General features: G+C 40.9%; 1 protein-coding gene across 5 annotated transcripts in view; it reads right to left on the reverse strand.

Moving 5' to 3' along the window:
- Positions 1 to 27,762, reverse strand: part of FBXL6 (F-box and leucine rich repeat protein 6) — a 1,251,928-nt gene that overhangs the window by 206,758 nt on the left and 1,017,408 nt on the right. The gene's annotated exons all lie outside the window — the stretch shown is intronic.

The following is a 27,762-nucleotide window of genomic DNA, read 5'->3' on the forward strand; positions in this document are numbered from 1 at the left end:
TAATTCTTACACTACTCAGAAAGTGCTCATTACCTATGTGGCAGTGTGATTCAGTATTGTAACCCTCATTTACATAGGATTGCCTAGTAATGACTAGTTACATGTCTTACACGGAGCTTCCCCCCCTTGACAACCACTAAACGGAGGCCATATTGTTTTTGGTCTGCAAGTCCCTCCATTGACATTCCATGTAATACATAAATCCCACAATTGTGGGCTTATAAGCTTCGGTTTTTAGTTTTAGGTAGCGCACCCCGTTTGCGCGGGTGTGCGCTGCAGTTAAACCTCAAAATCCCGTGAAAAAAAAAAAGTTATATTACATATTTTTGCAACACTTTTTCATGCCAATGGCCACATATTTGGCCATTGGCATGCTTAATGACACAAATGCACCCTTTATTTGGAGCTGACATAGCTCCGTTTTTAATTTTGCAGAAATGTACTCAGTTGTCAGCTGAGTACATTTCTGTTAACACGTCCGTTACACGGACTGGTTTCTGCTTCGTGGATCGCTCAGATACCTCATTTGCATATCTTTCAGCTGCAAATGAGGTATTGAGCATTTCCACGCCCAGTCCGTGTAAGAGACGTGTTAGCTGTCTCTTACACGGAAATTTGGGCTGTTCCTGAATCGGGAGGCTTACACGGAGGCTTACACTACTCTTGAACTCCGTTGTAAGCCTTCCTGAATCCGGCCTATGTCAGAAGTGATAATTCACTAATGATGTTTAAAATAAAAGAAATCTGGACAAATTACAAAATAATGGGGGGACAAAGGACTAAAATTAGGGCCAGGTTTTAAATATTGTTCTTATAAACTTAGAACTTTGCTAGAATTTCATGTTTTGTATTAGCATACATTTTCTAAAGTATAAGTCGTCAGACTTAAATGTCTGTTACTATTTAATGACTTCAATCCTGCAAGATTTGCTGGAAAACCACAAATTTTATGAGAAACTATTTGATAAATAGTAGGCAAAAATCTGGGCAGTTGAGAGTTATGGCCCCCCTTTATTTTAGGTTTTATCCAGATTTCTTGAGCTAAGAGGTTGATAGGTATGCATACCTCTTAACTGTTGCTGCCACTGGTTGATTGCTCTTATTCTTCTCACACACACTTCCACTTTCATGCACGCAAGCAGGCATATACACACATGCAGACAAAAACATAAGCACAGCATACACACTTTTTTCCCTTGCTTAAATGTTTCTGTTAATTGCTAAACAACATAAGCACGACTTAGCAAGTGTAAAATAATGGCTTTTCTGCAAGGATACACTCACACGCAGACAAACACACACAAACACTTTTCATATTTATTTTAATTTTATGCTCGCTAAACAGCAAAGGTCAAGCTTAGCGTGCATAAAACAATGGTAACCATTACCTTCCTGACTGTCCAAGCTTCATGGCACCTTAATATGCTGCCGTGAAGTGCAGACTAATTTTTCAGTGGGCATTAGCTGTACAAGAACACCCTTCATTCTGCAATCTGGGTGGCGGCGTACAGGTTGCCCATTCTCTAAGTAATTGTATACATGGGAAGAAAATCCCCACAAAAGATAAAAAAAATGAAATACAGTTATAGAAATATTAGGAATACAATACGTACTGCAAGTAGCAAGACATATTGCAGAAGTGGGTAATCCATGTCAAGCAAACTAGTACATATTTATTCACAATAATGACCACATTTCTAATAGTGTATCAAGCTGAAAAATAACAGGGTGTTCTGCTACCAAAAGAGATACAGAAATAGAATGAGATGAGGAGGAGTAATAAGCAGGAAGAAAATTTAAGGATATGGACTGACTGAGTAACTAATTGTTGGAAAGATGAGAATGTTATGGAAGGACATGAGAGGAAAATAAACAGCAACAAGCGTTGTGTGAAGAGGTAACAGTATGTATTATAGTACAGTAGTATGGTATCATTAAACTGAAAGCTTCTTTTGATGTTGGGCCATTACTACCTGTAAAGATACGGTGGTGTTAATAAGCAGGTTTTTTATTTTGTTTTTTTAGATTGGTCTTGAAATTGGAAAGGTTGCTAGTATGTTTTAGGGATGAGTCGATTGAGTTCTAGGAGTGAACTACGTAGCTGGACTAGAGAGAGACTCCTGTTGACAGGTATGGTTTGTAGGTAGTGAAGACCATTTTGTTTCCAGATCGATGTGGCCTTGCAGGGGTATATGTGTGCAATAAGTCTAGTAGGGATATGCTTTGTTTTGGTTTGCATGTTAATTTGTAGACTAGAAATAGTTGTTTGCGAGTAGCTTTGGTAATTCAAGCCAATCAGGCCATTTTAGGGCTAACCAGTGATAGTTCTGTTTGATGGGTTAGTGGCAAATTTTGCTATTTTATTACAGCACTGGTTTAGTTTATTTTGGATGGAAGCTTGAAGGTTAAACAGTATTGGGGAACCATATCGTAAAGTGGGGCATACGAGTGGATGTTGGGGTTTGGTCGTCATTTTGATCCAGGATGTAGTATTTTAGATATGGTGGTCCTTTTAAAGGAAAAAAAAAATCACTGTTTTTATGGTCAGCTTCACCAAGGAGAATGCTGCATACTGAGGTGCACAAGAAGTGGCTGTATTTCTGAAGACAAGACCAAGGGAAATGGGGCTGCTAGTATGATGGTTAATTATTTGTAAAAGAAAATAAACATACTGCCAAGGAAGCACTGGATGTGGTTACCATTGGCAGTTTCTAGCTGGATAGTTGAAGTTCCCAGTAGAAAGATGTTAGGTTTAAAAAATGTCAGCTGTGCTAAGATAGCTATCATACTTAGGATGGGATATAGAGGATGCTTGTAAAGCTAGCTATGAAATGGTCTTGTTTAGATTGTTTTGAACATTTATGCATTCTAATTTGGTGTCCCAAGTAATCTGTTGTGACCTGATAATATAATATCCTTGATAAACATTTACACCCTAGTTGCTAGTAAGTCTGAAGAAGTGATAGGCACTAAACCCAGGAACAGAGCGAGTACTTTCCTTTTTCTGTAACTACAAATATATGAATGTATTGAAGCTGCAGGAGAGCCTCACGTTCGGGCACTTTTTTGTTAAGCCTCCTGGCACTGAACTCCAGATTAAATTTTACTAGATTGGAATGTCTTGAAGATGGACTCTGTATAAAAAAGGCAGCATGGGGAAAGTAAGGGCTTTAGTCAGAATGCAAAAGCCTTGTTAAGACAGGTGAAGATGATACATGTTAATGCAGGAAGGCTTGCCAGCCATCTTGTCCCAAGCTGACACATAATGGATCCCCACAGAATGATTCCAGCTACAGAGATTAATTACTAAAGCAAATTATCTTGTCTTTGAATCTCAGTATCATTGTGGATAATGACAAAGTACCAATCAAGACCAGTGCCTTTACTCACTTTGACTTACGCATAGCAAACTCAATCACAGCCTTCTGCATGTCCCTCTGGGTACAGCGCCTAAGGCCATTAACTCCCCACATGGACCACTATCAGGACACAACTACTTGTCAAGATGGAGGCCATCCATGAGCCCTTGTTATATTCTGCATCCGGCTCCAGACAGTTGTTAGCCTGTTCTTATTCAGCCTGGAGAGGGTGGTATCTGTATGACTGAGAATAGAGTCATCGATTACTATGGGCAGATGCAGTCATAGTGGGCCTTAGGAGCTGTACATTTGTAACTCTTAAGAGACAGAGTATGTACACTGGATAGATGTGCAGGGTGAAGGTGGATGTACTGCTATATGAGCTAATGGCTGAAGTGTCTTAATCTTTAGCCAATGAAGCTTAGGCAGTCTTCTCTTAAAAATATCAGCATAAGATGGTTTAGTGGAGGTAGTTTGTGCTGTGTGTGTGTTGTGCTTACTGAATGTGTTCTGAGGTGAAAAGGTCACCTTCAAATTCAGTAAATAAGTTCACAGGTTCTTAGGAGATTACTAGGCTGCAATCCTAGCCATAATTAACCTAGGTTTCCCAATTTTCAATAGCTAAAATCAAAGAGAACAACTTAAAAGTGTAGTTGTTTAAGCTAAGCTATAACCCCAGTCCAACAAGTGAAACAAAACTATACAAATGCCACAAAACAAAATCAATACTGGAATTACGCATTGCAAAACAAGATGTGGTTATTTATTGAAGAAAAGGCAGATTAGCGCTGGATACGGATTCAAGCCATTTTTCAGTTTATTTATACAAATCTTTGTCCCATTAAACATGCACTTTTTGTGAAAGAACAAAAGGTCAGACTTATTTATTTTTATTTATTTTATATTTGTTGACCGGTATAGTCTGACTGGATACATGTCCATTTTCAGTGGAGGCCCGGGGAGAAAAGCTCCAATTACATAGATACCAGTGGGAGTGGGAAGCACTGAGCAGCCTTTCTGTCCGATTTGGTGAAGTTTCAGCCGGAAACTAGTAGTCCATTGGTCGTTTTGGGCCAATTCCTAGCTCCTTTCAGCCCCCTGCTATAAAACACGCTAAACACGCGTTTTTCCAGCTTGTACCAACTCAGCACAGATCCTCGTGGTGGCCTGCAGAGTGATCCAAGCAGCAGAGAGCTAAAAGAGTGACTTTCTACCAGATATAAGTATTTTTGTGGCTTTCCCACTGTTATTAAGCTAGCGACTGCATTTCGCCTGTTTTACTGCTACTTTAAGTGATTTCTGCATTTTACACTTTTTATTGCACTTTAAGTTACTAATTGTTGCAAATTGTTTCTGTAGGCTACACACTAAAGTGCGCTAGCCGATTTACAGCATTTATAGCATTTACTGTCTGTTTTTTTCCTTGTCTCTGTAATAAAACAAAAAATCTCTTGTTTTCCCGCCTTACTGAACTAGAGTAGTCCAGTTTCAGAGTTGCTGATCCCTGGGCTTTGTTTTTAGTTCCTGTTACTGATCCATTGCCTTATTAGGGAGGAGGGAAGTTTCTTTGCTTACCAGTGGGAGTGGGAAGCACTGAGCAGCCTTTCTGTCCGATTTGGTGAAGTTTCAGCCAGAAACTAGTAGTCCATTGGTCGCTTTGGGCCAATTCCTAGCTCCTTTCAGCCCCCTGCTATAAAACACGCTAAACACGCGTTTTTCCAGCTTGTACCAACTCAGCACAGATCCTCGTGGTGGCCTGCAGAGTGATCCAAGCAGCAGAGAGCTAAAAGAGTGACTTTCTACCAGATATAAGTATTTTTGTGGCTTTCCCACTGTTATTTAAGCTAGCGACTGCATTTCGCCTGTTTTACTGCTACTTTAAGTGATTTCTGCATTTTACACTGTTTATTGCACTTTAAGTTACTAATTGTTGCAAATTGTTTCTGTAGGCTACACACTAAAGTGCGCTAGCCGATTTACAGCATTTACTGTCTGTTTTTTTCCTTGTCTCTGTAATAAAACAAAAAAAAATCTCTTGTTTTCCTGCCTTACTGAACTAGAGTAGTCCAGTTTCTGAGTTGCTGATCCCTGGGCTTTGTTTTTAGTTCCTGTTACTGATTCATTGCCTTATTAGGGAGGAGGGAAGTTTATTTGCTTACCAGTGGGAGTGGGAAGCACTGAGCAGCCTCTCTGTCCGATTTGGTGAAGTTTCAGCCAGAAACTAGTAGTCCATTGGTTGTTTTGGGCCAATTCCTAGCTCCTTTCAGCCCCCCTGCTATAAAACATGCTAAACACGCGTTTTCCAGCTTGTACCAACTCAGCACAGATCCTCGTGGTGGCCTGCAGAGTGATCCAAGCAGCAGAGAGCTAAAAGAGTGACTTTCTACCAGATATAAGTATTTTTTGTGGCTTTCCCACTGTTATTTAAGCTAGCAACTGCATTTCGCCTGTTTTATTGCTACTTTAAGTGATTTCTGCATTTTACACTGTTTATTGCACTTTAAGTTACTAATTGTTGCAAATTGTTTCTGTAGGCTACACACTAAAGTGCGCTAGCCGATTTACAGCAATTACTGTCTGTTTTTCCTTGTCTCTGTAATAAAACAAAAAATCTCTTGTTTTCCGCCTTACTGAACTAGAGTAGTCCAGTTTCAGAGTTGCTGATCCCTGGGCTTTGTTTTTAGTTCCTGTTACTGATCCATTGCCTTATTAGGAAGGAGGGAAGTTTCTTTGCTTACCAGTGGGAGTGGGAAGCACTGAGCGCCTTTTGTCTGATTTGGTGAAGTTTCAGCCAGAAACTAGTAGTCCATTGGTCGTTTTGGGCCAATTCCTAGCTCCCTTCAGCCCCTGCTATAAAACACGCTAACGCGTAAGCTGATTTAGCCGGAGTTACCACTGTTGCACACAAGAGCAGCGGCGGTTAAACAAGGTTAAACTATTTGGGCCATCTAAATTCCACTCTTCCAATTTTCCCTTAAAACTACCTTCCTCGAGCTGTACTGCTGATCTAACCAGCATATCCTATAACTGAAAAGTTCATCTCTACTTGATTCCCAAGTAGACTATTCTCTATCTGTAAAGCCTAGCACTTACTCCTACAGTACTTGCACCTTGATAAAGCACTCTTATTATAGATAGTACCCCACCAGCCTAAAACCCACTTCCCGAGTCCTTTGAAAGTCTCTTTATCTACTACTTCTAGTATGTCGAGGGATCAGTTGCTAGTGTCCTCTCCAGCTCAACTGGTGAACCTGGGAATATTGAGGCAATGTTACAACTGCCTCATGTACACAGACAATCCTCTCCTTCTCCCACAAAACACAAATACATGCGAGAGATGCAACTATACGGCCAAACTGGAGGCTGAGCTCTCTCAACATAGGACTGGCAAGACCAGACAGGAGGAGAAGGTAACCACACACAGTACATACCCAGTCACACATGGTACCATCACAACTTCAAATCATACACATACTCACACAAAGACATACTCGGAGGCTCTGATCAAAAATTTACCAAAACAGCAGAGGCCACCAAAGCAGACACCCAAACAACTACCACCTCACGACCCAACACATGCAACACATAGACCACACAGTCAGAGTGTCAAACAGTCACAGCCCTTAAGGCCAAACAAAATGCCAGACACACTTGTCATTGGTGATTCCATAGTCAGACACACTGACGTCCGCTCACCAGACTGAGTAAAGAGAAGGTCACAGTAAGCTGCCTGTCAGGCGCTAGAATCCGCCACATAACGCAAGCACTCAGGTCTCTCAACAGCAGGTACAAGTACGACTCAGTCATTGTCCACGCTGGTGTCAACGACCTGAGACGCACCTCCTTGGACTACATGAAAAGGGACATCGAGGAGCTCTCTGATTATGTAGCCCAGGCAGGTATGACCCTGACCTTGAGCAGTATCCTACCTTCACCTAGAATGATGCCACAATACAGTGATAAGATGATCAGCTTTAATAATTGGCTTAAATTCTGGTGTCATTCAAAGGGGATCCAATGTCTGTCTGCCTGGGATGACATGCTGGACAAGCCACGCTGCTTCAAGGGACGGCTTGCACCTGTCACCCTGGGCTTCCGGATATTGGCAAAGGCTCTTGCCACCCCATAGTGCCTTTTTAGGCAAGGCTCAAATTCTAAACCTACCACCCTAGAACACCAAAAAGGAAAAAACTAAGGGTAATGCTGCTCAATGCCAGAAGTCTCAATCTCAAGATGCACGCACTCGAGGCCCTTCTCAATATGGAGAACATCGATGTCTGTGCTGTGACAGAAACCTGGTTCAAGGCTCCTGAGAGCACCCCAGCACTAACAGGTTTCACCTCATATCATGCCCGCCCCAAAATCCGGACAACACCAAGAAAGGAGGGGTGTCCATATTCATAAAGGACACCCACACCTCAAGGTTGGTGGCAACGCATGATGCATCGGAGACCATCCAGGTGCAATTAACCATAGGCAAGACTGCTCTGCAATTTGTAGCATGTTACAGGCCACCCTCTCAAACTCAGGAACCTCACATGGCCTTCCTGAAAACATTGGAGGGATAAATGTATCTCCAAACACCATCATACTAGGTGACTTTAACTACCCTAATATAGACTGGGAACACTACTCAAGCCCGAACACTCTAACCCAAAGATTCCTGGAGTTCATAAACTCAAATGCCATGGAACAACTAGACACCATCCCCACAAGAGGAGAAAACATACTTGATCTCATCATCACGAACATGGGATCAAAATGTTCAACACCGGAAGTATACCCCTCACTGGTGAGATCAGATCATAAACTAATCTCGCTGGAGGTCCTCATCCCGCCCCACCTGAAACAAAAAGACCACAGTGAAAAACTTCTCAAAAGCCGATTTCACACTTCTAAAAACTAGTGTGGTCTCCTTTAAGGCCCCTGAGCCAGTGGTAAACATTACTCAAACCGCTGAATCACTTACAAATGCCTTCTACCAGCACCTACAGGACTGCATGGATCAGGCAATCCCAAACAAAACTAAGACTCTCTGTACCAAAGGCAAGTGTCCAGTCTGGTGGACCCCAGCCATAAACAAGCTCTACAACAAAAGGAGGAAGCTACTACAAGATAGAGCAAAATCCTTGAAAGGTAAGACACCTTTGATCATTATAAGTAAAAACTAAGAGCTCTCATAAAATCATCCAAGGCAAATTTTGAGAGAAAAATCGCCAAGGACTCTAAAGAGAATCATAAGGCCTTCTTTAGCTATGTTAGAAACCTAGGAGGAAACTCCCAGATATGCTCAGAATTAGTTCAAAATGATGTGAAAATTACTGAACCTACACACATTGCCAACATACTGGCTGACAGGTTCAGTGCAAACTTCTCCCCTCCCCAAAAGGAGAGATATCTATTCCAGAGGATTGTAGCCCCCAAACATCTCCAACGCCCAGGTGAGAACTGCCCTCACTAAGGCAAAAACACAGCATCCATGGGACCGGATGGTGTCCCCGGCTGTGTGCTTCATGAACTCAATGAGGAATTAAACCCACAGTTAGGACAGCTGTTTAATCTTAGCCTCACCTCAGGATACGTACCCAAGGAGTGGCGCACGGCAACTGTGGTCCCACTTCATAAGGGCGGTGCCTCCACAGACCCTGGAAATTACCGCCCATTAGCTTGACAAGCCTTATCTGCAAAGCCATGGAGAGGATCATAATGGAACTCATAAATAAAGACATAGGGAACTTGCAGACTTTGGATCCAACTCAGTTTGGCTTTGTCAAAGGCAGATCCTGCCTCTTAAACTTGGTTGACTTTTTCGAGACAGTCACCAAGGCCATTGATGAGGAAAGGCAGTCCATACAGCCTACCTCGACCTGGCAAAGGCCTTCGACACAATACCCCACTCAGGTATCATCGAAAAACTCATCAGCTTGAATGTAAACCCATACATCACAAGATGGGTTGCAAACTGGCTAAGTGACAGAACCCACAGGGTCAGAGTTGCTGGAGCCATGTCAGACTCAAAGCCTGTCACAAGTGGTGTCCCACAGGGCTCAGTCCTGGGTCCACTCTTGTTCGGCATCTACTTTTCTGAAGTACAAGCAAACACAGGAGGGTTATGGCTGACAAAGTTTGCAGATGACTGCAAACTGGGCCATAGTCGAAAACACATCTGACACAGATATCCTCCAGAAGGGCCTCACAGAAATGGATAACTGGTGCCAGAGCCATGGCCTGAAGTTAAACGCCAAAAATGCATAGTCATACCCTTTGGGAAAAACAAGGCTACCCCTAGCTACCATATAGGTGGCAATCCACTGAGCACAGAAAAGTCATCAGAGATCTGGGGACCCAGGTTGACAGTAGCCTTTCGCTTGACACTCATGTTGCTAAAGTAGTTAGGAAAACCTTCTATATCACCCACCTGATCATGAAGGGATTCACATCTAGATCAAGGGAGGTCATCGTCCCCTGTACTCATCACTTATTAGACCTATGATTGAGTACAATGCCCGTTCGAATGTATCTGACCAGACACCTGCTGCAGCTTGAAAGGCCCCAAAAGTTCCTCACCAAAAGGATAAAGGGTCTCAAAATATGTCTTATGCTGCCCGACTGAAAGAACTCCAGCTCTATTCAGTCTCATACCGCTTGCTCAGAGGTGACCTGTGCCTGACATATAAGGCCATGTCAAACCCAGATTTGATGAATATGCTTCACCTCAAAAATCTAGATCCCTCAGAACCACAAGGGCGGAGACTTAAACCTTGACACGGTTATAAATAGAACGTGCTGGAGGGACAGATTCATCACCCAGAGACTCCCTATGCTGTGGAACAAAATCCCGGTACATGTGAGGCAGAGCACCTCTCTGGTCTTGTTCAAGAGGAATCTTGACCAATGGATGGGAGATTGCAGATATACCCCAGGGATTACTTCAGCGTCACTGCTTGACAGAGGCACAGCAAAATGATAGGCATAGTTTTTATTCAAACTAAAGGGGTGGCGAAAGCCACATAACTATGGGCTAGGCTTATAAATGCCCTTGGGCAGATAGCCTAGTATGAACCTATGAACCTATAAAAACATACATACATGCCAAGCATATTACAAAGTCTGTAAGGTGTGGCCTCAAGAGGGATTCACAGTATTAACAGTGTGTAATAGAATATAAAACAGGTGGATTACAACAGCCATTATTATTTACAAAGTAATGTACAGAACAAGAAGGTCACAACAAACATTTGTGGGCAAGAAGTGAATACAGTACTGTTAAGTTAGGGAGTAGTTATAGAGATTAATCGGGTCTATATTATATGAATGAAAGTTCATAATCTCGAGAGCTCTGAAGAGCGAAAATGCCGGACCTCGAAGAGCTTCTTGTTTGATCGCAGTACAGTGAAGGTCAGAATATTTGCCCTTTCCTCAGTGTAGTGCGATCTTGGAGTTGGTATATATAATAAGGAGTTCGAGGTCTGGCATTTTCGCTCTTTAGAGTGTTCGAGATTATGAACTTTCATTCATATAATACAGACCTGATAAAATCAGGGTTGGTACATGGACAGAGCCAGTGCATTTTAGAATACTGTTTGAGGCCTTTTTTGAAGAGACTTAGAGAGGGTTTAAGGGTAAGGTTCGCTGGAAGTAAATTCTAAGCTTTGCCAACAAAGATGGCAAACAGGGAGTCTCCAGCTGAGTTATTAGCTTTGTGTGTTGGTACTAACAGTTTGTTGGATGAGCATAATGGTCTGGAGTTACTATATGATTTTATGATATTTTTAAGTGCGGGGGTGTTTTCAGGTTGGTTGAGAATATTGTGTGCTACTATTAGCTGACTGAACTGAAGTAAGCTTGGCAGTTCTAGCCACCTTAGGAGATTGAGGTTTTGGCAGTGATGTGTCCTATACGTGGACCCAGTGGCAAATCTGGCAATATGGTTGTAATATTGAGAAATCTTGGTAAGCTCTGATTTGTTTAGGTTAGAGAGTATAGGGGAAGCATATAGAAGGGTAGAGAGAGAAGATGAGAGTGGGCGATTGCGGTCCTAACTACTGGGGTTACAAAAGGTTTATTTCTATATAAAGAGCCAAGCTTCTTATTAATGGTTTTGATAGTTTTGTTGATGTGCAGATCGAATTTGAGATTATCTACTATTACCCCTAACAGCTTAGTATGATTATCTGGGGAAATGGAGGTACCATTGTTTGACATTACAGAAAAGGAAAGTGGGGTGGACACATGGGGGTAAGGAGTAGCAGTTTAGTCTTGTTAGGATTCAACAGAAGACGGTGATTAGAGAGCCCGTTTTCAACTGTGTTAAATGTATTCTGGGTTAAGGTTTGCAGGGCTGTTGGGGAGGAGGCTGAGCATATCAGAGTGGAGTCATCTGCATATTGGATGGCAGTGTGTAGGTTATTGGTAAAGATAGAAAAGAGTAGAGGACCTAAAATAGAGCCCCGAGGAACTCCAAGGGTGAGAGGTAACAGGGTGGATAGTTTGCCCTGCCATAATACAGCTTGTTGTTTACCACTGTACAGTATGGCTGTCCAGGGAAATAGATTTCAGAGAGTGGATGAGTAGTTGGTGGTTGACCATATCAAAGGCCTTTGAGAGGGCTGATGATAGCATATTATTAATTCTGTTTTGATATATGGCATCGGTGAAGGAAAGGAGGGCGGAGGTGCTGCTGTGATGTGGCCTAAAGCCATGCTGAGAGCCATCCAGCATATGGTTCTGAATGAGATGGTGCATAATTTGTTTATGGATGCACTTTTCCCATTATTTTGGCCCGTGGTGAAAGAATGGCGATGCGTCTAAGGAAGAAATCAAAACTGAACGTGGAAGGAATGAAGAACATTACTGTAAGAAAAAAGAAGAGAAACAGAGATGCTGACTACATGGCTCAAACTGTGGATTTACAATGCCAGCTGGATGAGAATTTAATACACAATGAAAACAGTGGAATTAATAAGACTAATAATGATGAAGAGCTATCCTTCATAACAATTGATAGAGCAGAAATGACTGTATTAGAAGCTGAAGATTCTTCAGAGATGGTCAGCAAAGATATTTTTGTAATTGGAGATTCAATTAGAGGAACTGATACTTATATTTGCAGAGATGATAATGAATATCGAGTAGTGTTATGCTTGCCAGGAGCAAAATAGCAGATGTGAAACAAGCCTTGGAACGCCTTAATGTAAGGAAGTATGGATCTGTTTTTATTCATGTTGGTACAAATGATGTCACCAACCAAGATTCTCTGACCGTTAGTCGGAACTGACAGCACTCCTAGATAGTATAGCTTGTACTGGTGTTAGGAGATTTTTTCCACAAATCACCAATAGAAAGGATAGTCAGGTCAATGTGAATGAAAAGATTTTTTGGATAAACACCTACATGGAAAAAATGTCCTGTTTTAAAAAATGGAAATGTGTAGAGCATCCAAGCCTTCTTTTGGGCACACGAGTTCAGACAGGATGGTATGCATTTCTCTAGATCAGGGAAGAGAATTTTTGCAGCAGATATTTTGCAATATTTGACAAACACTAGCCAGGATTTTTGCCGGGTCAAAAATGTAACAGTTCACAGATAGCAACATTTGATGCATCTCTGATGGTTGTTAATCCTAGGAGCATTAATAATAAAGTTTGTATTACAAAATGTGCTACGTTCCCACAAGATTGATGTTATAGTTTGTGAAACATGGTTAAAGAACAATGACTGGAAACCAGTTCTGTCAGGGTATAAATGTTTTTACTGTAACAGACATTCTAACAAAAAATCAGGTGGAGGTGTTATGATAGGGATTAAAGATAGCTATGAGACTTGTGATTATTACATGTTCAATGATAACACCAATATGTAACAATAAAGACAACCCTGGAACATATAACAATTGTTGGAGTGTACAGACCACCAAGTCAAGTGCAGATGACCTACAGGAATTCATACATTTCTTACATGAAACACAGGAGGGAAGAATAATATTAGCTGGGGACTTAAATTTACCAGAAACAGACTGGAATAATATTGATTCAACAACGTTAGTAAAGAAATTATTCACAGAGTATATTCAGGAACAACAAATGCTTCAGATTGTAAAAAAACCTACCAGGGGATGGAATATACTACATATTGTTCGTGTTCCCAAAGAAATTACTGTAACTTCAAGTCAAGTTTTACCACCATTGATGTGCAGTGATCATGGGGTCATAAAGGTTAATTTGTTGCTAGATAATTCTGCCAAACAAATCTAAGCCAATGCACAGAAGGTTAATTACAGATTATAGGGAAGCAAAACAGTTACTATATAAAACTAACTGGAATGAGGTGTTCAGTAGAAAAACTGCAGATGGAATGTGGAAAGTTTTGAAAGAAAAATTGTTTGAGTGCAAAAAGTAAAAAAAATGTTTAACATTAGGATCTAGGCATGCAACATCAGGGGGGCATATTTCCATAAGAACAAGATACCTGATTAAGGTGAGACACAAAATATAGGAAATGGAAGAGAGGTTGAACTACAACTTTGAAAACTGAAATAAATGAGCTGGACAAACAGATTAAGCACAGTGTTAGACAAGATCAAGAAAAATTTGAAGAAAATTTATATAAAGATATTGAGCATAATAGGAAACCTTTTTATAGAAACATAATATGTGGAAGGAGTAAAGATACACAAATTGATAAACTGTGTGCAGATTCTAAAATTTATTCAGACACAACAGACCATAGATATATTGACAAAATCTTATGCAAAAGTTTGGCTCCACAAAAGGGGTGGTAAGTTGTCCTAGTGACATCCAGGTAACCCCAGATACTGGAATTAAATTAGATTATATTTTAAAAGAATTGCGCAAACAGGATCCAAACAACGCACAGGGAGGAGACGGAATAAGTAACAATGACATGAGAACACTTAAGCAAGAACTAACACTGCCATTACATCTATTATTCACTAGGTCATATAAATATGGGGAGACTCCTCAAGATTTGAGACATGCACTTATTAAACCTGTCTTTAAGGGAAAGGGGAGTAGGACAAACTTAGAATCATATGGACCCTTATGTCTACTTTCATGTTGTGGAAAAATAATGGAGAAGGTAATACTGGATAAGTTATAGTCAGAACTGGATAGGTTGGGACTAGAAACCGTATATCAGCATGCATATGTTGAAAACAGATCTATTACCACCTGTAACATGATGTTCTATAACAATATGATAACAGCTATGAATGAAAAGTTGTGCTGTGATGTAATATATATAGATTTAACCAACATTTGACAGGGTCATAAACAAAACACTGATCAATAAATTAGTACAACTAGGTATTGATGTACTGTTGATAAGATGGATAGCTGCATAGCTTACAAATAGGACATGGCAAGTATCACACACCAACTGGACAGGTGAAATCCTTGGTTAAAGTCAAGGTGTAGTACAGGGCTCTGTACTAGGCCCTTACTTGCTCAGAATGTATCTTTCAGAACTTACTTTTTCATCTGAGGTGTTCTACAGTCTATATGCTGACGACCTGAAATTGGGTAAACTGATTACAAGTGTTACAGATAAGGCATGTCTGCAAAATAATTTGACTAAATTGACCATTTGGGCACAGGAGAATAATATGATGATAAATGCATCAAAAACTAAGCATATGAGATTTTGGAGAAATAAACTGAAAGGTGAATATTTAATACAGCACACAGTGATTGAAACTGTAGACTCATTTAAGGATCTGGGTATATGGGTAGATTCAGCTATGCGTTTTTCTAATCATATCAACCAATTGGCTAATGATAGTTATAGAACTATAGGTTGTATAAAAGATTTATAAAGTCTAGGAAATCAAACATAATGAAGTCATTGTTTGTTAGTTACATTAGACCCAAACTTGAGTATAGAATAACAATATGGAAACCCTATAGAAAAACAAGCATGAATAAACTGGAAAGAGTACAGCGGAAATATACTAAGGGCATCCATGGATGTGAAAATCTAAGTTATTATGAAATACTAAAATATCTGAACTTGTACAGTGTCTCTTACAGATATTTAAGAGGAAATCTTATTCAGGTATATAAGGGCATTTAGGGACAACTACCTCTGGGAATGTTTGGGTTATCAAAAAGTACTAGAGAATCATCAGATAACCTATGTAGAAGATTCTATAGGAATGAGAAGTGTACTAATTGGTTCTCTGACAGAGTAGCTGATGCTTGGAACAGACTACCAAATTACATTAAAGCAAATACTATTTATTATGGGAACAAGTGTTTTGTAATATTGGCAAGCTAGAAGGGCTTTAATGCCTGTGCTTGAAACATTTGTATGTATGTATGTATAATTGGATAATTCTGTTGAACTTCCACCTTTGTGGAGTAGGATAACATGGCATATTTTCCAGATGGGGGGGATAGCGCCAACTGTTAAGGACCTATTGATCAGGATCGATATGGGGAATGCTATGGCATCAGCAGCTTTATGTAAGAACTCTGCTGGGAGAAGGTCAGCAGATAGGGTGGTGAGCTTCAATTTTTTGATTAGTGATCAGATAAGAGTGGTAGAGACAGGTTGGAAGTTAAAGGAGGAATGAGTAGTGGGTGTGTTAGTGGTGGAATTACAGTGTGTGGGAGTGGGTTGGTTAAAGAGAGACTGGATTCTTTCAGTGAAGAAATTATTAAAGGCACTAGCAATAGTCTCTTGAGGTTTTTGGCTGTAGTTTGATGGGGTTGGAGTCGTAGATTGTCCTGGATGAAGAAGCTGGTTTATACCTGTCCAGAACATTTGGGGATTGTTTTGGTGTTTTTGTTGCAGGTTCTGGTAGTAGCATTGTTTGTCTAGCAAAATGGATTTTTTGTATTATTCCTAAGCTGACGGCATTTCAGTTGGTCGAGAGGGGCTTTAGTTGCTTGCCAGTTGGCCCAGGCTTTATTTCTAAGTTTGATTTTTAGTTTGGTTTCCTTTGTGAGCCATGGTGCTGTATTTGTTTTAGTTTTAATAGTACGTGCAGGGGCATGAGAGTCAAGGATGCTTAGGAATTTAGTATTAAAGTGTGCTACTGCCTCTTCTAGTGGTATATACTTTAGGATTGACCAGTTGATTAAGTTAAGTTCATTTTGGAAATTTACAGGATTGAAGTTCTCGTTATTTCTGACTGTTTTATAGGTGGGTCTGATGGGAGTTCTCTCCCCTACGCTTAATAATGTAAGTTAGAGCATGATCACTTAAGGTCATCGAGGAGGGTCCTAGATTTATACAAGTGGGGATGACTATTGATAAGAATCCAATTAAGAATGCTTTCTGTATTGTTGGATTTGCTGATCCTAGTAGGAGTGGTTATTACTTGACTGAATCCGAAAAAATTTATATGGGTGACATGGGATTCAGCCATGTAGCTGGACCAATCAATGTTGAAGTCACCAAGAACAATGGTTTCTTGGGGGTGGGTAGTGGATAGATAGTAAGCAACAAGAGAGAAGGAGGGCCTATTGGCCAACAAACCTTCTCCTGACCCTGGTGAATCCCAGAAACCTATATATCACTAACCCCACAAGGCTCTAACCTCCCAGAACCCCATACATAAACAAGGCCTTAAAATAGTAAATACAGTGGACCCCCTCAATTATGGACATTCCTAAGCACATCAACTATTCCGTGACTACAGTGAATGAGCCCCACTTACAATTACATTACCTTGGTTTAAAATACATGAAGAAACATGGATCCTAAGTTAAAGCAGGGTGAATTTATCCTTTTAACAAGGTTGACTAGCCTTTACCCTATTCAAACACAGGCTAAAGCTCTGCCCCAGTCTGGTTAGCAGGGCCCTTACACTACTTATGGGAAGTGATGCTACAGTCTTAAGAAACCATTCAGGTCTCAAATACTAACAGCCACAGGCTACATAACTTCATTTTCACTGGAACCTGGCAGGTCTCAATCTTGAAGTCTCTTGGCCACCCAGAGTTCTAAAATAACCTACCCCACGAGCCCCTGGCTTAGACTTCCATTGGTCATCGGACCTTCTATTGACCTAATAAAAGTTGTCCTGCATCCCGCTCTATGAAAAACGAGATTTTCAATCCTTACCAAATAAAAATTATTTGGTCCCTCGTTCTGTCTTGTTGCTTACTATCTGAATTTTTGTTCTTTCACACAAAAGTGCATGTTTAATGGGATGAAGATTTGTATAAATACACTGAAAAATGGTGTGAATCACATTTGATTCGAAATGTAGAATTCCTACAGATTTTGTTTTGTGACATTTGTATGGTTTTGTGGTACTTGTTGGACTGGTGCTATAGTTTAGCTTGAAGAACTACACCTTAAGTTGCTCTCTTTGACTATGGCTGAAGTTAAATGAGCCTCATCGGTCAGACCCAGGTCTCGCCAAACGGGTCTTGGTGGAGCTACACTTAACAGTGCTCCTAGTGTTGCAGGTGAGTTGGACAAATTTCAATAGCTAGGTGAAAAACGTTCTAAGAGGTATGAGCCTACGCTATGATATCCAATATCAACTGCCTCTGTCCATGAGGGGAATGGGTGCCACCCCCAGGAGTAAATTAATGATTACTCATCCACTGATCTAGGTTGAGCTTGAAGAGGGTCAGGGAACAGCCTAGCTTCATGTGAATGGGAAACTTGTTCCAGAGAAGTGTAGTCTCTGAGAGAGACATTTCCCTCTCCAACATGAGTCTAGGTTAAGATCCCTAGAATGAGTGACCCTCATGCAGTTTGAGTTATGAATGTGTAACATGAGGACCAGATTGGACACTGCCCTGCTGGCTAGACACAGATCACCCCTTAGTAGTCTGTAGGAGACAGAATACAGTGATAGGTCTTTCAATCTTTCTACATTGGACTTGTTTTCATACCCTGTATCTTCTTAGTGGGAAACCTTTGGGTTCGCTCCAGCTATTGTAGATGTCTGGTGAGGTACATGCAAAAGGATGCATTGTACTCAATTACTGGTCTAATGAGGGCTGTGTACAATGGAATTATAATATCCTTTAATCTGGATGCCATGCCTTTACTTATGAGTTGTGCCACATAGAAGGACTTCCTCACCACTTTGGACACATGATGGTCGAAGTTCAAGTTACTATTAACATGACTACCCAAATCACGTAACACTGGGTCTACTCTTAGGGAGGTTGCTGTCTATACTGTTATTAGCTTGGGCATTTGTTTTCCCAAAGGGAATAATCATACATTTTTTACATTTACTTTCAATCCATGGCTCTGGCACCAATCGTTTGTCTGCTTAATTCTTTCTGCGGTTCATCAGTACTGTTCAGGGATTCAGTGACTGCCCCCAACTTGTAGTCATCCTTGAACTTGGTCAGCAACAGGCCATCTACATTTGCCTTGATTTCTGAGAAATAAATTCCGAACAGGAGAGGGCCTAGCACAGAACCCTGTGGTACGCTGCTGGTGACTGGCCTCTTACTAGTGGTGAAGTCACTCTGACAGTATGTGTCCTATTGGTGACCCATTAGGTTACCCACCTGGTGACTAGGAGTTTATGCCCAGTTGAGAGAGTTTCTCTATAATACCACAGTGAGGAATTGTGTTAAATAACTTAGCCAGGTCAAGTTAAGCAATATGCACCATCTTTTCATGGGTTCCATGGGTTTGATGACCTTTTTGAAGAAGTCAACCAGATTTAACAAATATGATTTACTCTTATGAATCCAGGCTGGTTAGTACGTACTATGTCCAGGATATTCAAGCCTCTAGTGGGTGAGCTGACCAGCTGTTCCAGCACATTTGCATTGACAAAGTCCAAGAACCTCTGAGCCTCCATGTTAGTGGTTGTGTACTTTCCCCAGTCACTGACAGGAAAGTTAAAATCACTCATAAGTGCTGCATGGAGAGTGACTCCAGTAAGTCCAGGTACGCGGTATGTTTGACCAATATTGAAAGTGCAACTTAGTTGCTCCTAGAGCAGCAGAGGGCTGGGTATTGTTTCAGTGATAGTTATTCTGGGGACATTTTATCTTCTTGGTGTTTAGGTCTATACAGCGCACTGCTAATCGCTGCTGTGTGGAGATCAGCCTTGCACAAACATAAGGATTATACAGGCAAAAAGGAAGGGGTTTTAAGATAACTACCAATCAGGAAAGCATACAGTAAGCCTTCCACCAGCAATCCCCAAAACAAACAGATTTAGATCAGCACACTTCTGCCAAAGGAGTGCAAAAAACAGTACATTTTTTTTATTTAAAGTGCAGCAAAACAGCAAATATGTCAGGAAACAAATAAATGTAGACACAATTATCAGTGGAAGAGCAAAATACTGATTTCATCTTTTTTTTTTTTTTTTAAGCAAAGACCGCCTTAGATGTAAACAGATTTGCTGGAAAACCCTTGCATAGTTGTCAAAAGGTGAGCATCTCTGAGAAATTAAGTCAAATCCTGCACAAATGTGAAGCTTATACACAGACAAAAAGGAAGAGGTTTTAAGCTAACTACCAATCACGAAAGCACACAATAACTCTTCCACCAGCAATCCTCAAGTCAGATAGGCTTATATCAGCAAACTTCTGTCACAAGAATGTGAAAAAGAAACTGCTTAATGTAAAATGGCTGGTTTGGAGTCCAAGTGTATGAAGACAACAGAATCTAGATAAAACAGCCAGCCTTGAAACCATCTGATACAATGTAATAAGTAGTTAAAGCAGCAGTAGAACAGTACAGTTTTTTAAGTGCAGCAAATATCATAAGAAACTAATAAAATGCTGTCACAATTACCTTCTTCTGGCTTTTCCTGGTTAGGAGTCACCACAGTGGATCACCTGTTCGCTCATGATTGGCAGTGGAGTTTTACAGTGTCGAGTTGCCAGCCCAGCGCCCAACCTTCCACAGAAGGCACACACATGCACACACTCACACCTAGGGCCAATTTAGAGTGTCCAATCCACCTAGAGCATGCCTTTGGAATGTGAGAGGAAACTGCAGCACCTGGAGGAAACCCATGCGACCACAGGGAGGACATGCAGACTCCGCACAGAAGGCACCCCAGCCAAGAATCGAACTGGAGAACCTCTTGCTGTGAGGCGGAGGACATGCAGACTCCGCACAGAAGGCACCCCAGCCAAGAATCGAACTGGAGAACCTCTTGCTGTGAGGCGTGCTGTCACAATTATCAGTAAGTATTATTTTGCACTTCAATTTTTTTTTTTTTTTTTTTTTTTTTTTTTTTTTACAGGATTGCCTTAGATATAAGCAGATTCACTGGAACTCTGTAGCACAGTCGCCAAACAATGAGCAGCTCTGAGCAATACTTAAACCTCTCACATATTAAATCATTGAGACGTAATAATAAATAGTTTTTCTAAAGCATAAGGCAGTTGTAATTGCCACATAATATCTAGTGCTGTCAGGCTGGCTACAGAAGGGGTAAAAGGTGACTGAAATTTCAGACAAACGGGAATGAGAAAATAGGTTAGCTTAATAAATTACTCTTAGTACAAGAAGAGAGAGTAATGGATTGGATTACAAAAGGGCAATATCGGATATGGCTAAAGGATAAAAGATAATGAGGAAACATATGGATATTGTATTTATTCAAAAGATTTAGGAGGAATGACATTTGGAAGTTCAAAAAGGAGAAATGTAAATTGGTTGGAGTGGTTTATTCGCAATGGGGAAAGTGGGATGGGAGCTGGAATTCTCGTAAGAGTAAGAAAAAGTTTAGGATGAGTAGAGAGAGGACAAAGGGAAAACCAGATTTGGGTCATGATACATGTTTACTGACTGAATGAGGACCAAGACAGTATTCTGAAGGAGTGTTTGCAGAAGTGAAAAAGTGTGTGTGTTTGTTGGAGGAGGAGGACAGGATGTCAATTTCATTTTGTGAATAGGCTAAATGGAGTAAAAGGGGTTTCATCAAAAGATGCCAAAAGTGGTTGCCAGCTGGAATTAATACGTTGGGACTAATAGATAGCTGTTGGTTTCAATGGGAAGAGGGGAAGGTATTTTTTATTTAGTTGGGGGTGAATGTCAGCAGGCATGTAGTCTGGACTGTTTATGGTGGATGAGGTAACTGCACAGGAAGACTGAGAAATCGGAATTTTAGATGGGGCATTTTCTGATCACGTAATGAAGGTGGCAATATATAGCAGTGTAATCCAGGTAAATGGAAGGATAAGGGGGACCATCAACCAGCCCTGGGAATTATAGGCCCATAAGCTTGACTAGCCTCATCTGCAAAGCCATGGAATTAATTATTAAGGACCTCATTAACAAAGACATAGATAATCTCCAAACTCTGGACCCAACGCAGTTCGGATTCTTTAAAGGTAGAGCACGCCTGTTAAACACAGTTGACTTCTTACAGAAAGTCACAAAGGCCCTGGATGAGGGAAAGACGGTGCATACTGCCTATCTTGACCAAGCCAAAGGCATCTGACACAATCCCCCAACTCAGGTACTAAAGAGAAACTCTCCCAATTGGGAATTAACCCCTACATTACCGGATGGGTAACAAAATGGCTCACCGACAGGACACAATGTCAAAGTGGGTGATTTCACCTCTAGCAAAAGATCAGTCACCAGAAGTGTACACAGGGTTCTGTAGTGGGTCCCTTACTGTTTGGAATTTATTTCTCAGAAGTCCAGGCAAACTTGGACGATCTCTGACTGACCAAGTTCATTACGATTGCAAACTGGAAGCAATCATCGAGTCACCAATAATGTTTATATACTGCAGATAGGATTAACACAGACAAATGATTGGTGCCAAAGCCATGGATTAAAGATAAATTAAAAAAATGCACTATTGTTCCCTTTGAGAAAGCAGACATCCTTGCTAATTACATTATAGGCAGCACCCCTCCTAAGTGTAGATCCAGTGGTGCGTGATCTGGGTACTCAGGTTGATAGCAATCTGAACTTTGACCACCATGTATCCACAATAGTAAGGAAAATCCTTCTATGTGCCACATGTTATAAGTAAAGGCATTGCATCTAGATCTTTGGATGTTATAATTCCATTATACTTGTCTCTCATCAGACCAATAATTACAATGCTCCTTTTTGCATGTACCTCACCAGACATCTGCAACAACTGGAGACATCACAGTGGTTTTTCACCAAGAAAATACAGGGTACACAAAACAAGTCTTATGCGGAAAGACTGAATGCCCTGTCACTGTATTCTGTCTCCTACAGGTTGCTAATGGGTGACCTGTGCCTGGCTTACAGAGCAGTCTCTGACCCGGCTTTGATGGAAATGCTATGCATTCGTAAATCAAACTGCAGGAGGGTCACTCGCTCATAGGTTAGTACCAGGCTAAATACCATTGTGGGCCATTTTAAGCCTAGCCAATTACCCCATGTAAGAATCAAACCTTTCACCTTTTGTCTGTAAGGTAAACACCTTAACCATTATGTCACCCTCCCATCTTCCCTCTACAGGGATCTTAATCTAGCTTCTGACATTAAAAGGTTATGCTGGAGAGATAGATACATCTCCCAGAGACTACCACTCCTCTGGAACAAGCTTCCAATTCACATGAAAAAGAGCCCTCCCTGACCCTCTTCAAACACAACCTAGATCAATGGATGGGTGACCACAAACTCACTCCTGGGGTGGTGCCCGAGTCCCTCTTGGACAGACGAAGTTGGTATTAACTACCCATTCTGCGTTTCTGGAGACATTGGAAAATATGAAGGTCCTACCAAATGCCCTAATATTGGGTGATTTCAATTACCCAAACATTAACTGGGAGAACTACTCAAGTACTAACTCCCTTGCCCACCGCTTCCTAGACTTTATAAACTCGAACGCCCTGGATCAACTGGTCAACACCCCCACCAGAAGTGACAACATATTGGACCTGGTCATCACCAACATGGGCGACCGGTGTTCTACACCGAAGGTCAAACCCTTGCTGGTTAGATCAGACCATAGACTAATCACTCTGGATATCCACATTCCGCCCCCACCCTCAATTAAGGAAACCACCGTGAAAAACTTTTCAAAAGCAAACTTCACATTAAAACCGAGGTGGAAAGGTTGACAGCCACCATGCTAAAGGACAACGCTGTCCAAGCTGCTGAATTCCTTACAAAGGCACTCTATGAGCACCTGCAAGAATGCATGGATCGTGCTATCCCAAGCAAAACCAAGACTCACTCCTCCAAGAAAAGGAAACCAGTCTGGTGGACCCCTGCCATAAACAAGCTATACAACAGGAGGAGGAAACTAGTGCAGAAAAGAGTAAAATCCCAAGAAGGAAAGACATCCCTGATCAGTATCAGCAAGAAACTACGATCCCTCATAAAATCATCCAAGGCTAGCTTGGAAAGAAAAATTGCCAAGGACTCCAAAGATAACCACAAAGCGTTCTTTAACTATGTCAAGAACCTAAGTGGAAACTCTTAAATCTGCTCTGAGTTAGTGCAGAATGGCACAAAATACACTGAACTGACTGATATGTCAACATTCTGGCAGACAGGTTTAGTGCAAACTTCACCCCCTTCTCACTCCCTAAAGGGCCCATAACCATACCAGAAGAATGCAGTGCCCCGGCAATCACTGACACACAGGTTAAACAGCCCTATCCAAAGCCAAAAATACAGCTTCAATGGGACCAGACGGTGTCCCAGGCTGTGTCTTACACAAGCTCCAAAAGGAACTAACCCCTCACCTAAACACACTGTTCAAACTCGGCCTCTCTACAGGCTACGTACCCATAGATTGGCGCACAGCAACAGTTATCCTGCTCCGCAAAGGTGGAGCCACAACGGACCCTGGGAACTATCGGCCTATAAGCCTGACTAGCCTGGTCTGCAAGGCTATGGAGTGCATCATGGAATTCATTAACAGAGACACTGGGAACCTTCAAACATTGGCCCCTACCCAGTTTGGCTTTGTTAAGGGCAGATCATGCCTCCTTAAACTGGTGGACTTCTTTGAGACAGTTACCAAGGATTTAGATGAGGGGAAAGGAGGTCCACACAGCCTACCTAGACCTCACAAAGGCTTTTGACACCATTCCCCATTCTGGTATTATAGACAAGCTCACCAGCCTGAACATAAACCCCTACATCACGAGATGGGTTGCCAATTGGCTCAAGGATGGAACTCACATGGTAAGAGTTGTAGGCTCTAGGTCGGACTCTAAACCAGTTACAAGTGGCGTCCCCCAGGGCTCAGTCCTGGACCCCTCCTGTTCGGTATATACTTCTCAGAGGTACAGGCAAGCACAGGAGGACTATGGCTGACCAATCTCGCAGACGATTGCAAACTGGGGGCCATAATTGATTCTCCAGCTGATGCAGACATCCTCCAGAAGGGTCTCACTGAGATGGATACCTGGTGTCAAAATCATGGCCTCAAGCTAAATGCCAAAAAGTGCATAGTCATCACCTTTGGAAAAAAGAAAGTACCCGTGAACTACCACATACGTGGTAGTCCCCTAAATACAGAAAATGTAATAAGGGATCTAGGGACCCACGTAGATAGTAATCTCTCCTTTGATAATCATATTGCCAAGGTGGTTAGAAAATCCCTCTATGTGGCCCACCTAATCACAAAAGGGTTTGCATCTAGAACAAAAGAGGTTAATGTGCCCCTCTACTCATCACTCATCAGACCAATCAGTGTGCAACGCCCCATTTGGGATGCACCTTACAAGACACCTGCAATAGCTGGAAAGACCACAGAAGTACCTCACCAAGAGGATTACTGGCCTCAAATATATGCCCTATGCAGGCCGGCTGAAGAAACTCTAGCAGTACTCAGTTGCATACCGCTTACTCAGAGGTGATCTCTGCCTGACATACAAGGTCATGTCCAACCCAGAATTGATGGACATGCTCCACCTAAAAAAAAAAACAAATCCCCGAGAGCCACAAGCTCTAGGGATCTAAACCTCACCACAACGATAAATAGGACGTGCTGAAGGGATAGATTCCTGTCCCAGAGACTCCTCATGCTTTGGAACAGGATTCCAATCTACATTAGGCAGAGCCCCTCACTAACACTCTTCAAGAGAAACCTTGACGAGTGGATGGGAAAGAGAAAATTTACCCCAGGGATCACTGCAGTGGCTCTCCTGGACAGAGGCACAGGGAACTAATGGCTCTGCTGGTCCGAGGGACAGGGGACTAATCTAAGGGGGCGGTGAAAGCCAACACATTCTGGCTAGGCTTATAGATGCCATCGGGCAGCTAGCCTAGTACTTACCTATGAACCTATAGACCCTTATCTCTGTGATCTTCACTCACCTAACCACCAACAAGTGGGGCAATTTGGGATAAATATGGCTAGGATTGTAACCGCTATAGGGCCATTAGCCTAGTAACCATCTATGAACCTATATTAGCAGGTAGGATGGTTAAAGGAACTGGTTGTAAGGGCAGAAGAAGAGAATAGAAACAGGAAGGAAGTTTGGGAAGACAACAGCAGAATGGAATTTAAGCAGTGTGGAACTGATTACAGGAGTAAAGAATGCTAAATTGGAAGGGATGCAGCCTCAGATTATAGGGATAAATGAAGCTGGATTTATGAAGAAGAGATTACCTATAGCTGTCTGGGCACTGTCAGTGAATTTTGGGCTGAAAAGGGGGGGCACAATGGGTACTGCATTAATGAACATGCAAAAGAAGCTTAACGATGACATTGTTAACTGGGATTTTCTTCTTGCATTCTTAAAGCAATTAATAGTGGAGGTGGTGAGGTATAAATTAAGGAATGAAATCTTTGTACAATATAAGTGTCCAATTCAGAGTAAATGACAGTGTGACAGAAAAGATGCATTTAGGAGAAGGTACCAAGCAGGGTTGCCTCTTATCACAGCTTAATTTCTGGTGGTGATGTAAGACTGTAGAGACTCCCCCTCCTTCATCCTTGCAGCTGACCATCAGCTGTCACTGGCTCCTCTAATTCTCTTAAAACAGTTTACAAGAAAACACCTACATTGAATAAGAGAAGTAAAAACACACTCATGAATACCAATTTACCACCATGAGAAATGAAATATGGTTACTTATATATAGATACCATATCCTGCATTTCAGTGGACTTTTGCTGTTACAATGCCACTGCACCCAGTTTCTTTTTTGACCACTGCTCAAAGATGGGTGAAACTAATGTCCATAATATACATGCACTAAATCCTCATTAGACCAAAAGTAAAAACAAAAATACTAGCCAAAGCAGCATTTACATCACTACATACATTCTGAGGTGTACACAGAAAGGCACTGCATATGGGGCACAGTGGCATTACTGAGTGTATTTTGACTCATGAATCTCATTAGAATTCCCTGATTTTTTTATTGTAAATTACTGCCATGGAGAAATGGCGAAGTGTTTCATATACACAACTAGCAAATCAAACTCATTTAAACTGCCTTGCAGGAACCGATATTTGGCCAATTATTATATGCAACAAGGATGCCCAACATTTCAGAGGGCATTTGCTGCCATTGCCTATCAGTATCACAGTATTTATCTGGAGGCTACATGACCATTGCTCAAATAGCTGGACAAAACTGATGTTCAAACTATATGTGCAGTAAGTCTTCATTACAGCAGGAATAAAAAAAATAATTATTTCATCAGCCAAAGCAGGATTTCTTTTATTGTATACAGAATTATCTTGTTGCCATATAAATATTCAGATGAAATGAAATCCTTGGGGGCAGAATGATATTCCCGAGTGTGTTTTACACTCAAATATCTCATTTGAATGTCCTAAAAATTAGAAACAGCAGGAAAACTACCATCCAAGGGTCTCCACTAGAAAACAATTAGTATCCACAAAACAATAGCAAGTAGAGACTTCCACGGTGAAAAAAGGCTGGATTTATTAAAAAAGAAAAACAAGCGCTTTCACGTACATCCAAATACGCTTCCTCAGGTTTTAAAATACAACTCTATACATCTGCTTTTATAGTTAGACAAATCTTAATCAATCAAATCAAATTCATGAATTACTTATTCAATTAATCAATTAAATACTAACTAAAATTTTTAAAGTAAAAATAAAACAAACCTGATTAAGAACTGCGTTCACAGATGGCTATATTGTTACATATGTAGATTTATAATTTTAACTAAATCAATAACATTAATATAACATATATATATGAGTATGGCAATTCAAGAGTAATCAAAACAATACTAATATATATATATATATATATATATATATATATATATATATATATATATATATATAGAATATAATATAACTAAACATATAATCTATTGACCATCTATCATGGTGAATCTGATGATATTGTTATTATGAAATATGTCTGAAAAGTATTATTAGTGCATAAATAAACTATATAAAGCATATAAAGACCTATACAAAGCAGGTGCATGATATTATATTTGTATTTATATTTAAATGTATATAAGCTAAGAAATAATATATAGAAATAT

This window comes from Protopterus annectens, chromosome 4.part0, assembly GCF_019279795.1.
Source record: "Protopterus annectens isolate FY-2018-M chromosome 4.part0, PAN1.0, whole genome shotgun sequence".
Taxonomy (NCBI): domain Eukaryota; kingdom Metazoa; phylum Chordata; order Ceratodontiformes; family Protopteridae; genus Protopterus; species Protopterus annectens.